The 14547-nt window shown below is 31.6% G+C and overlaps 1 protein-coding gene across 1 annotated transcript in view; it reads left to right on the top strand.

Annotated features, from left to right (window-relative positions):
- Positions 1-4727: 4727 nt before the first annotated feature.
- The window catches only part of dy (dusky), a 52158-nt gene continuing 42338 nt past the window's right edge, over positions 4728-14547 (top strand). Inside the window, exon 1 of the mRNA XM_065508602.1 lies at positions 4728-4846. The gene's annotated coding sequence lies outside the window, so the exon portion shown is untranslated. The remainder of the gene's footprint in view (positions 4847-14547) is intronic.

The following is a 14547-nucleotide window of genomic DNA, read 5'->3' on the forward strand; positions in this document are numbered from 1 at the left end:
ATTTAATTTATTAAATTGGTTTACCGAAGCCCCCAGATAACCATCGGATCAGGAAAATTTAAACGCATATTGCTGAGATATTAGCATAAATCCACGAATAATACTATTTACAATATGTGCTTAACAGACCATGAACTGCCTAAGAATATGTTTTTGGAATGCAAACGGCATACGCCAACACAAAAACGAACTCGAATATTTTTTAAGAAACCAACAAATTGATGTAATGCTGGTTTCTGAAACTCATTTGACGTCCAGAAGTTCCTTTCGAATAAATGGATATGTAATATATGACACCAAAGATCCCAGAGGTAGAGCATGAGGAGGCTCGGCAATTTTAATAAAAGCTCGAATAAAACACTACTTAATGTGTGATTTTTGCGAAGATTATCTTCAAGCTACTACAATCTGTCTTGAAGATTTTCATCGAAACTTAGTGATTTCATCGATATACTCACCCCCAAGATTCTCAATTACAGAAAGTCAATATAATAGATTTTTTAAATCACTAGGCCCCCGTTTCCTGGCTGCTGGCGATTATAATGCTAAGCACACATTCTGGGGATCACGACTGATTACCCCTAAAGGTCGTGTTTTGTTCGACTCAATTTCTAAAATGGGTTTGCATGTGCTTTCGAGCGGCCAACCTACTTACTGGCCTACTGACCCACGAAAAATACCGGATGTTATTGATTTTAGCGTGATGAAAAATATCCCTAGAGAAATGATTCAAATTGAATCCTCGCTGGAACTATCTTCAGACCACTCACCCACTATTATTACTTTATTGAGCCCCCTAGAAATTGTATCCCCGACTGGTATATATAAGAATAAATTGGCTCAAATATAAAAAATACCTCAGTACACATTGCTCGGAAAACATACCGCTAAGAACACCAGAAAACATCGATCACTCTCTTATCAATTTCGATAAAAATCTCAGACTGGCTGCTCAACATGCTACCCAAACCCCCCGACAATTCAGATATAATAGAATTAATTCTGCAGATGTCGAACGGCTCTTAAATGAAAAAAGAAGATTTCGAAGAGAGTGGCAATTGCACAGATCCCCCCAACTAAAATCGAAGCTTAAAAATTGTATAAAAAGACTTAAAAAGCTCTTGGAATTTCGAAAAATGGAATCATTGAATAAATATTTAGAAAGCCTGGACGCAACCCCGCAATCGGATTACTCATTATGGCGAGCAACAAAATTCTTAAAAGACCCGTTATATGTAAGTCCCCCTTTCGAAATTCAAGTGGTGGTTGGGCAAGAAATGATACTGAAAAAGGGAATCTGTTTGTTAATCATTTAAAAAAAGTATTTACACCGAACACATCAAACGAAGCAATTGAGTTGCCACCTGTTGCACCCTATTTTGGAGCAGCCGTACCCCTACGTTTTGAGATTCGAGAGATCGAAAATGCTATTGTTGATTTAAATCCCAAGAAAGCGCCTGGTATGGACAAGATCAGCAACAAGATGCTTATGGAGCTACCCCGGATAGCAATAAAAATAATTCTTTTTATTTTTAATGCTATATTACGACTTGAATATTATCCTCCAGAATGGAAGGTTTCACTGGTTACCATGATACCGAAGCCGGGAAAAGATCACACAAAAGTAGAATCACACAGACCCATCAGCCTATTGTCTAATATATCAAAGCTATTTGAGAAGATACTTATGAACAAGTTGTGCCCGATGTTAACTGAAAACAATTGTATTCCGAATCATCAATTTGGATTTAGAAGAAAACACAGTACTATCGAACAAACCCATAGACTTGTAAATATGGTGAGAAAAGCGTTTGAAGAAAAGAAATACTGTTCTGCACTCTTCATCGACATCTCTCAAGCGTTTGATAAGGTATGGCATGCTGGATTAATATACAAATTGAGTCAAAATTTACCGGCAAACACACATAAGCTGTTGGAAAGCTATTTAACTGGTCGAACATTTAAGGTTAAAGAGGGAAACTTTTTAAGTACTGCACAACCCATTGAAGCTGGAGTCCCCCAAGGCAGTATCCTGGGACCTTTTTTATATTTGATGTATTTGTCTGATATGCCAACTAACAATCGCACTCATACATCAACATTTGCTGATGATACTGCTATTCTAAGCATTCATGAAAACCCTCAAGAAGCGTCTCGTTACTTACAAAACCACATATTTGAATTAGAAAAATGGTTAAAACAATGGAAAATTAAAGTCAACCAGCAAAAATGTACACACATTACATTTACATTACGTAGAGAATCATGCCCCCCTATTCATATCAATAACCAAACAATAATTCAACAATCGGAAGTGAAATACCTCGGAATACATCTCGATCGTCGCCTTACATGGAAAAGTCATATAGATGCAAAGTTGACTCAAATTAAATTGAAATCAATTCAAATTAATTGGCTTATTGGCAGAAACTCCACGCTTAGTTTGGATTGTAAACTTCTACTTTATAACATGATTATAAAACCGATATGGTGTTATGGCATACAGTTATGGGGCACGGCCTCAGCGTCAAATGTGGAAAAGATCCAAAGACGCCAAAACAAGTTTCTAAGAATGATCACAGTTGCCCCCTGGTATATCAAAAACGCGAATATACACAAAGATCTAAACGTGCCCATTGTAAAAACTGAAATCTCGAAAAACGTACAAAAATATTTAAAAAAACTTGAAGTTCACCCAAACCCGCTGGCCCGCAACATATTAGATAACTCGATGGCCACACTCGATTAAGAAGGAGGGACACAGCAGACCTAATCTAGAAGGAAGAATGCCAATTTAACCAAAACAACCATGAACATAAAATTTTTTCGTCCGGCACTGGCTGGACTAATTAAATAATAATATTAGATATAAGATTTGAACCACTTATTGTTAGTTCATTAAATAATGAAGATATAATAAATAAATGATGAAAAAAAAAATCTGCGATATTTAGTTTCGGTCGACGTATGACAGGACTTGGAAATTTGGATCGATAATTGCCCAGTTTCCCAAAAAACTAATTTTTAATATGGCTTTTTGAATAAAATCACCTTTAAAGTAAGCCAAAGCATTAAGCTGATTTTTCACAAAAAGCCGGACCTCCAAGATGAAATGCAAACGAACTGAAAGGGGTAATAGATTTCCCTTTCTATGTATAGTGATACATTTATAAGTATATTTTCTTTTACCCAATGAGGAAGAGTTACAGACAGGTTGGTTGTATTTCTGTAGTTTTTGCACAAAAATATTGATCATTCGCTGTATTCCGGATCGTACATATGTACGTATGTCTAACGTTTACAGGGAGAAGAGCAAACACTGGCATACTAACTAATTGTTGTTGCTGTTTGTGAAGTTTTTAAAATAAGTGTTTGTTTATTTCTATATTATTGTTGCAGCAGAAACTTGAAGTGCTAGTAGGTAAGTAAGTATGTCTGCAACATTTATGTTGCAAACAAATTTAAGTCTCAACAAGCTTGAAAATATTGTTGTTTGGAGTTTTGTAAAACAACCACCAAAAATATGGACATGACAAAGGCAATTTCAAGACAACAATCGATGATTGTAGACACAAAACAAATTCAAATCAAATACGAAAACACTAAGAGCCAACAACAAACAAACAATGGTCATCAAATAAACACTACACTACCGGCAACAAATGCAAAGAAAACAGCAACAGTTACAGTCACACACTGAAAAGGCACTTTCCAACAATGTCATTGACAATGGCATTGGCATTACTTACCGATATACTTACCATGTAAGCAGGCAGTCACAAAGTCAGTCAGTAATTCAAGCAAACACAGTAACCATCACTCGCACCTTTTTTCACCATCGTCTACGTTGTCTGAACAACTTGAAAAGTTAATTATCATTAACTCAATGATGATCATGATGAAGATGATCATGTACAACATCATGATCTTTAATAACAATTTCGACAACAACAACAAAAGTAGCTGACTTGTAGTTGTTGTTTTTAGTTTTATTTACTTTTTTTTTCATACATATTTTAATTTTACTATGTACGACCGACGACCAAAGATGTGTGAGAGTTTAATTTTTTCGTTTTTTGTTTGGCCCAATAGCAACAGCAGTAGCTGAAGTAACAACAACAAAACCGAAATCAACGACAACAACAGAAGAGGCAACAGCAACAAGCACTGGCAGCAGTAGTTGTTGCTTTTTGAAAAGAAAGAAGAAATTTTCTTACGCTGCATGCGAAGTAATTCGCTATGAGAAAGCAGGTGTATTAACCATTCTGCGGTTACCCATGGCACGAACTAGACGCGCGCGCGCACATTCAAACAATATATAATTTTTTATTAATAAATAAAATTAAATAAAAAGCAGTTACAATAATATACCAACTCAAAAATATAAAAATCTTTAATAAATAAAAGCTAGTTTAACGATAACGAAAAAAAATATACAACACAAAAACTAAATATTTGCAAAAAATTCAACAAAAAAAAATAATTAAATTGTTAAACATTCTTTTTAAAGAGATGATGATTTTAAAAAATTAAGCGGAAATCAAGGATTTATAAAAGTTTAATAATTAAAAACAAATTTAAACAGTTAAAATACTAATTATTTCGATTTGTTAACAAAAGAAATTTAAAGTGTTGAAAATATTGTTTAATTCTACAAAGTATATTAAAGTTGGAGAATTAACATAAAATCTTGAGATCCTAAGAAAATTAAAAAAAAACTCTAAAAGGACTTTATTTCCCAAATTCCCCAAAAATCATATACGGCCTTTAATATTGGCCGTTCTGTTGGATTAAAGAACTGTTGGATTTAACTCATAGCTGAACAACTATAATAAAAGTTTCAATTGTAAGTGTAATTTAATTAAAACTAAAATAATAAATAATAGAAATGTAAAAGAAAATTTGCAATTTATTTAATAAATAGTTAAGTGATCTCAGTGAAATCTTTTCTTTATATAAAACTTTTAAAAATTATTACAAATCTATGAAGCCGACCTAAATTGTTCCAAATAGCAAAATTGCAAAATTTCAGAATCCAAGGTCTATATCTTTATTAGTCTTTCTTAGTTATTTTCATTTTTATTTTAAAATTTTGGATTTCAACTTTTGGATTTAGGGTTGTATAACTGAACTATTACACAATCACCATCCGGTAGAATGTTATAAGATGTTAAATTTTGAAGCCAATATCTTAGTTTGATGTTGTTAAAATGTTAAAAACTGATGACTATTAACAACAGAGTATGATCGCTTTAATAAATAAATGGAAGGACTATATATGTAGGACTATATTGAATAAAATGGTTAATTGCCTGAATTGAGTTATTTTGTCTATCAAATAATATTAACAGAGGGTCGCATTAAAATTTTGAAGTGAAAATATATTAAGGGCCACTGAAAATTTCACAAAATTATCAAATTTTCTTTTACCAATTTTTATTAGCAAAAAGATCTACGATCAGGCGCGGATGCAAGGGGAGGAAAAAAGGAAATTTTCTTCCCCAAAAGTAATCACCCTAACTATAATAGAAAAATTAGAGTTAATTTTTGTTAAAGTCGACTTTATTTTAAAATAGAACTTTTGTTTTTATTAGCTTCAAAACTTTTTCCAAAATATTTTTCAATGAATGTAAATAAAAAAAAGAAATTTCAAAAAATTCAAAAAAACTAAATGTACATAAAAGTTCAAAACAAAAATCTTTTTTTGAAATAATTAAACAACATTTTAAATTATATTTTAAATTTGTTTTATGGTACGAAAATTAAAATATGGCTTTAAGGCTTTTGTAGATAGGCTGAAAATGTACATGAAACTTCAAAACCAAAAGTTTTTTTTAATATAATAAATAAAACAACATTTTAAATTTGTTTTATGGTACGGAATTTAAAATAATAGTCAATTTTATGATCTTAAAATCTACTTTAAGGCTTTTATAGTTAGGCTGAATATTTTTAGAACAAAATATACAATTTTTATATACAAAACAGGAAATATATTGTAGAAATTACTCTATTTTCCCCTCCCAAATCATTGAGCTAGATCCGTGCCTGTCTAAAATATATATAAAATACTGTTTAAGACTTGTGGCAACTTACTGAAGTGATAGTGATTTAAAACTATTGAAATAATAACACATATTGCTATGTCACATCCAAGATCCGTCAATACTGAACTAAAATCGAGGCTGCCCCTAAAAAAATTCGAAATTTCCAAATTTAATGAACATAAACGAGTGAAGAATGAACATATTTTTTATATTTTCCTGCAATGGATAAATACGGAAATTTGGGAACCTGAACATTTACTTTTCAAATTCCTTTTCGGGAAGAAAAACACTTTTTGGCTCGCGGGCAATATTGCAGCTTATTCTTTAGTAGCAAAATTGATAAACTTATATCAATTAAGAAGGTTTACAAAACGCAATAATTCCACTTTTGAAGTTCTTCGTTTTTTTATTGAATCTATTCTTAAAAACCCTACCAAAGGTCAATAATTTCACAGTATAATGAAAGAATTCCATATTTATGCAATATATATGTAAATCCGAAATATTAGTGAAAAGTCAATTGTACAAATTAATTTTATTGCTACACAGAGAAAACAGATTCGTAATGGCAACGGAATTTGTTGCCAATCGAATGATTCGGTTGCATATATAGCATTTTTCGGTTTTAGCAACTGAAAATCAATTGATAAAGAAGAATTTCAGTTGAAACAACCAAATTTTTGTTACAAGTTCTAAAATTTTGTATCCACAACTGTAAAATTCGGTCACCAAGGCAGAATCATTCGATTGGCAACAAATTCGGTTGCCATTACGAATCAGTTTTCTCTGTGTATGATTAAGATTTTGGGCATGTTGAATATGATTTAATAAAAATAATACTATTTTTATTAAAGAATTTTGATAATTTTTCTCCTTAATGATGTAAAACTGTTGGCAGAATATCATATAAATGATATAAACAGTATAAAAACAAATATTTTTAACTCTCTACAAATCAACAAAATTCATACTTAAAATTAAGACAAAGAAAAATTAATAAGCTGTCTTAACAAAGGATTGCTTCATGGAATAACTCTTGGTGTTGTAATTAATTCAGAAAATAAATTTGATGTTGCTAAACTATTGAAAAATATTGTGGCCAACATTGGTCCAACATTTAGGAGTTAGTATATCATATAAAGATATTATTAAACCAGCAGGATATAGTGCCAACGAAACTGATGATATAACCATATATGTTTGGAGGAAAGATTGTTGATTTTTTGTAATATTTGAATGTAATGTAATAATAGAGTTTATCATTTTCCGACATAATTACTATTTAATTCGGATCTCAACGTAAATAACTCTCCTGGGTCAGATGGTCTTGAAGCATTGCACTTCGATATTAGCTCGTCCATTAGCTAACCTTTTCAGCACTTCATACCATGCCGGGTTATTTCCTGTATTTTAAAAGGTTGCTAATGTCACGCCAATTCCTGAAAAGGGAGAGGCTAATAACCCTAAAAATTACTGTCTAATAATAAATTGTTTTGCACTTTCCAAACTTATGGAAAGAATGGTAAACTACCATATCTTTAAATGTTTGGAGTCCAACAATTTACTAACCGACCATGGCTATGGATTTCGTAGGGGACGCTCTAAGGGATAATTGCTAGCCTTCCTATTGGTAAAATGGTGTCGTTCCAATCACAGTTTTGGCGAAAGTAATTTTGTGGCTCTAAATATTTCCAAGGCATTCGATAGAGTGTGGCATGATGCACTTTTAACAAAACTTATTGCTTTTGATGTTGGTACTAACTTCTCTCGATTCTGAAAAGTTTTCTGTAATTTTCAATGTAGGAAAGTTTAAATCGAATGACCACAAACACTATTCCCTCTTTCTTCTCTGCCATAACCTATTTTCCTAGTTCCAACACAATGCTTTGCATGAGTAGGGGTCATTTCATGAGTCCAAGAAGAAAAAAAATAAATGCTATGAATTGGAACAAAACACAACATTACCAAATTCGTTATTTAAACAACTTAAAAATTAACCTATTTATGATTTGTATTGTTCCTAAAAATCCTCGGAGTTTAATTTTATCCAAAACATCGTTATATGGATTTAGTGGAATTATCGTAACAACGATGTTACGGTGTCACTTTTTTCGACATCAAACTATTACAATTTGTAAACAATCTGTTATGTATCGACAACCGAATGTTATCAAATTATATGCCTCTACTTCTCATCGTGAATTACAAGCAAATTGATTTTCAGACGATGAACTTAAGGTATTTATCATTAAATTTTTTGTTATTAAGAACACAAAAGTACCCATTAATTTAACAAATGCTAAACAAATTATGTTTTGTGAACAAAAAGTGAAAAATAAGCAGTGCAACTACTTAATAATATCAGTAAGTAGATAGTTAGTTGAATAAACTGTTGACATGCGAGTAGAACAATTCCGGGAAACAATGTTTTTATACCCACCAAAATATTTGTCGCATTCGTAATTCAGCTCTGGATGGAGGAAGAACTCGCACGTCATTATCATTGAAAGGCAACCAGACCAGGCCTTAATTTTTTCGCTACCTTCGATTACTCGTCCAACTGTACCGCGTTACGATTTCTCGAAGCTTTTCACATTAACCACATGCATTCGTTTTGGTTATAAAAAACAAACAAAACTCAATTGGAAACATAACTGAAGTTGGATTTTGGTGGAGACCATAAAACTCAGGAGTTGAGGTCGAATCCATGTGGCAGTTCCTAGAAGAGATTTAAGCGTAAGCCGTAATTGGTGATGGCGTTATTTAGGGCCAAGAATTTAACTTAAATGAATAAAATCAAAATATTTGTCACAGACCCACATTAGTATATAAATTCCTCATAAGATCCTAATACGGACATAGCTAGGTCGGTTTGTCTGTCTGTTCAAAACTCTATAGGGTCCAAACGAAAGGAGCTAGCTGGCTGAAATTTCACACAAATACTTTCTGTCGATAAGGATTGTTTGGTATTGAAAATGGGAAATCATTGACCAATAGTGAATGATTTCACCTAGCCCCCATACAAATATCCCTCGGAATACTGTTTGATCAGTCATAATACGAAATTCGGTTCAGACGAATATAACACTATTACTTGTTATAAATGTGTTTATTTTAAATAAATATATAATAATTAATGAAAAATAAGGTATTTTAATTTTAATCGTCACAAATTGTATGGTGAATTTTGAAAGGTAATGGTTGAAACCGACAACGGAACATGTCAAGCCGACAACGGATGGTGTCAAATCGAAAACGGTGTGGTGACAAATATTAATTTTTGCAACGGTATGGTGTCATTTCTTCGTTGTCAAATTGACACAGTTCGTGTACGATTATTGACACCGAATTATGTCAAATCGTATATGGATACTACATATGTTCATTTTTTCGCTGGATGTATGGACCTACTCAATTCTTATTTAGTTTATTTCGTTCGCGAATAAATTCTAATCAGCTTAATTAATTGTATTAATTCATTAATTAATTTTTTTTTTAAATATCTCCTCATTGATCTTATAAGTTTTAATTTATCCTTCAGAATAAGCTTTTATTTTATCCTTCAGAGTATAAGTTTTAATTTATCCTTCAGAGTAAGCGCTCTCAGATCGAATGAAAATAACGTTGAAAAATTACAAATATTTAGAAGAACAATAAAATTAATATCAAAGATTCCTCGAAAAAGTATTTTAATACAATTATGATAACGTCAGCAATTAGTTTATTGTAATTTTTCATTATTCTGAATACATTAATTTTCAGCATTAAAAAAGCTTTAACAATTTGTGAAATTTGTAGCCTATAAATAAGGTATCCGCCTATGAATTGTGTAGTTAATAAATGATACTGTTATATAATTACTTAACGTTTGTCAAATTTAAGTTTCTTCATCGATTACTCATTCGCTGCAAAATTATAAATGATTATTTCTTTAAATCTTCATAAATTTCAATTGTACCCAAGTACTTTTTATTTAATAAACTTGTTTTATTCATATTACAATATTTAGGCTTTATTTAAATTATCGAAATTTTTTATTTAGATTTATTGTTTATTCAATTATTTTCAATTTCTGAGTGGGTGGGCGGCAGCTGTAATAATTTTTATTACTCAATCGCAATTGTTTCCTGTTGTTTCACATTTTCTAACTTTCATTTTTGTTTTCTATTGCCATTTATTATACAAATTGTTTTGTAGATTTTTGTTCAATGTTAAATTGTATTTTGCAGATCATTAAATTTGTTTTACTTCTCCACGCGCTTGTCCGCAATTGAGTGGATTTAACGTTTCGTCGGCATGTTGAGCTGCTGTTAAATGTTTATATGATTGAATTCGATTGTGGTCGTAAAAATATAAAATGTATCATTAATATTATTAAATAGATTTCTTATTTGATTACATGTTGTTAAAGCGATTTATTGAAAAGCAATGTATGTGAAAATTATAGAGAAGAAACCAATAAGACTAGAAAATTTAACCAAATATGCATATAAGACTGAGGCAATTCTTAAGATAGGGTCACACATGGCAAATATTTGCTCAAAAAAGCGTAACCACTTTTTTTAGCACAAATTTATTAGATCAAACAATTATATTGTAAGATTAAACAGCCCCAAATAAAATTAAACTAAATATTTGTTTTGATTTATCCTAAGTAAAATGAGTTTTTGAAAAAAATAAAAATTAAAATATAAGGAAAAGGTTTCCTGATGATCTGGTCTAAGCAACCAGTGAAATGCGCATAGGAACTAGCTTATCCCCAACAATAAATTTCAGTCAATTTATCAATTATTGGGAATTCAGCACACTAATTCTTAACAAAAAAAAATCAATATTGTATTCCCGTATAACTTTTTGATTAAATATATTTTATTCATCAAACATTTGCCATGTGTGACCCTACCTTTTCAGGTCTAAAGATACTTAAATTTAAATTAAGAATTTTTGGCCAAGACTTTTTATTTTTTTTTAGAAAAAAACGTTTTTATTTTGAAATTTTGGATGCCCCGATTGACCGTCGATAGCGAAACTATAAATCTGAGGGTTGCGGGTTCGATTCCCGCTAGAGACTCTGGGTGTATCTGCAGACAAGCAAAACGCTTTGGTGTTTGTTAAAAAAAAATAGATGATGTTTGCAGCTTAATACAGTGCAAACCTAAAAATTGCTGAAGACATCCGAATCGGAATAGCAAATGCAGAAAACTGAAAAAATGTAATCCAAAAATTAATTTAATTTGAATAAAAAATTGGTTTGGAGCCCAATTATAAAGTGTGTTCGTTTATACAACATACCACAAAAAATAGTAAAATCTAGCAGGTATTTCATGATTTGTTTTTTCAAATATTGACAATATAACAAAATTTTCTTGGATTTTTTTGAGAATATTTTGTATTCCAACAAAGCTATAGATCGATAGAAACTTCAGCGAGAATTTTCAGGGAGAATCTTTATGGCGAAGATGGCATCCCACTAAGAGACTAAAACTCTCGTAAATGAATGGACCTAAGCTTTCTTTTGAGCAAAAAAAACAATTAAAAAAGGGTCCATTTTGAAAAAAGTGAACAAAGTTTTTGATTTTGCAAGAAAATTCAAAAAATGTATGTTTTGAATACAAAACATTTATTTTGATAGATATGGAATTCGCATCCCATTCAGCGACCAAATAGGTCTTCAAGGAAAATATATAAGCTTCCTTTTAAGAAAAAAAAAATGGCCCATCAAAAAATTTTTTGATTTCGGAAAAAAATTTGAAATTTTTTAAATATTTTTTTTTCGAAAGATTAAAGAAATAGCTAACTAAACTATGTGCGACACATTTTCCTAAGAACTTATTACCTAAATTAAACGGATGACAAAAAACACATGTTTGGCCAAAATGTCAAACTCAGTGAGTTCTTGACCGATCTTGTGTCTGAATTACTATCCAATAGGTCTAACCTTGCTGCAAATTTCGGAAGACATCGATTTTAAAAGTTGGTTCACTTGACATGAAATCTCCCATATTGTTAATCATTCTTGTAACCCATTTCTAAAACCTGTGAGAAGTTTTCGAATCAAAAAAAAAAAAAAAAGAATTCTAAGATATAATTCAAATTATTGAAATGTGTGTGACTTGAGGTCGATTTAAACAAAAAGTAGATAGAATAAAATCTCGGTATAACGAGAGTTATAATCTTGTAAAATAGTTAAATGTCTTCTTTATTATTTCTACATATAAAATTGCTAATGCAAATAAGAATTAGTCCGTAAATGATATCGTTTATGATATCAGAATAGAGTTCCTACGTGGGAAAAATTTTCCGGGAAATTTTCGCGAAATTTGTATCGAGAATTTCTTCTTCTTAAAGATACAATATTCAGCTTTGTTATGATGAATTTGTTGCTAATCGAATGATTCCACTGTGTTGATATTATCGTTTGTTCCAAGGATATCGCTTTCATTAAAAATAAATGTCGCTCATTTGCTATTACAACGTCATAACTAAAAAAAATCATTTTTCAGGAGACGCATTTTTAGTTTTTTTATTATTTTTTTCAGAACAATGCAACAAATAATAGCAATAAATTAACTTATTGGCTTTAATTCCATATCATGCCTATCATAAAAACCATTAATTTTATTTCTTATTTAAATAACTAAAAATAGTTATTGTTTTGGCGTCCTATTTCAGTTTTGTGGACGCTAATAAGATATATGTTAAGAATTGTGTAGTAAATCCTTGCAAATTTAAAATCTTTTAATATAAGACGCCTTATATACTTTATACAATAATTTTGTATTTTTTACGAAATATTGTCAAATGCAATGTTCAAATAAGCTTTACAAAGTATTTCGTGAAAACCGGTTAATCGTCTTAAAAAACCTGGTTTATTAAAAAAACGAAAAGTTAAACCGGTTGATTTTACAAAAATTAAAATACCGGTTGACTGGTTCAGAACAATTTTTTTAAACGATTAACCAAAAAACGATGCCTTAAAAATTCGGGACTTTTTAAAATGTTTAGCTTTTATTTTGAAACATTTGTACAATATAAATTTATTCAAAGTATTGGCCATTGTTAGCTATGAACTTTTCCGACATGGATTCCGAGCCAAAAGAACTACTCATCTTTTGAGGCCAAGAACGAATCAAGCCTATATCGAATACTCTGTTCCAAAGTGAAGTGTATCCAAGTGAGAGGGTTTTGCATCGATCGAAACAAATAGTAGTCGGACGGGGACTGGTCTGGACTATGTATAAAAAGCGGGAGAGGCAAAACATCCCAACCACTTCATTCGAAATACTTTTTAACAGGTATTGTAACATGTGGCCGAGCGTTGACATGATGGAATATTACAGTTTCATGTCTGGCCAATGTTCGCTTCAAACGAATCATGTTCCCTGTGATGGTCTAGTCAGATTTCAGCAGCTCATAGCACTATGCACGAAAACTACTGGATTCAGCGTATTCGAATTAGGTGAACCCGCCGGTTGCCCCACTTGACAGTTTTTGCTCCCACAAAATACAGAGAATTACCTTAGCGTCATGTGTATTTGACTTTAGTATCGATTCGGCTGGTTGGCCGGGCTTCACATACGATATCTAATGCTTCGGGTTATCGTAATGAATCAAGTTTTCATCGCAAGAAATGATTCGGTGCAAAAATTATTTTCTTTTATAGCTTTCAAGCATCATTTCGGACGTTGAAATCGTCTCTCGGCTTCAATTCGTATGGTACCAAATCTCGCTGCTTTTGGAAGAATCCTGCTGCTCGCAAACGGTTTGAAATTGATGAATGAGTAGCTCCCAATGATTTTGCTAGCTCTTGTTGAGTTTGACAACAGTCTTCATGGAGTAATGCCTCCATTTCTTGGTCTTCAAACTTATTTGGCTGGTCTGGTAGGTCTTTGTCCGCCGTGTAAAAATCACCACTTCTGAACCGCACAAACCATCTCTCGCGCTTTGAATCCGATGGAACACATTCACCATAACCTTTGATGAACAATCGGTGTGCTTCAGCGCAAAATGACAAAAATATCGAACCGTATGTTTATTTTGACGTTCTACAACCACTACTTTCAATGGTTTGCAGATCGAGAGAATAAATTTAATTTTCAATAGGCAACGAGTGTGACATATATTTGTCCCTCTTTACAAACCACAACATTTTATTTTGTTTGTTTTCTATTATTATATTTCTGAAACCTAGTGTTTCCATTTCGGTTTTAACCGAAACCGCGGTTTTTTAAGGCCTAAAACCGAAACCGACAATTATTCTTTGATTTTTACTTTTAATCTATTTTCAGTAGAAAAATTAAAAATTTTGAAATTAGAAAAAAACTTTTTTATCCAATATCCCTATTATTATTATTAGTGAATCTTTACGCACTGCGACCAAAAGGATCTTTTGTGTAGTCTTAGATTTTTTCATCCTAACAGATTTAGGCTACTTATAAAACCAAGTATTCTATTTGATGAGAGCTCAATTACGTCCCTCGGGGCCATTAAGGCCCAGTTC

This window comes from Calliphora vicina, chromosome 4 (assembly GCF_958450345.1).
Source record: "Calliphora vicina chromosome 4, idCalVici1.1, whole genome shotgun sequence".
Classification (NCBI taxonomy): domain Eukaryota; kingdom Metazoa; phylum Arthropoda; class Insecta; order Diptera; family Calliphoridae; genus Calliphora; species Calliphora vicina.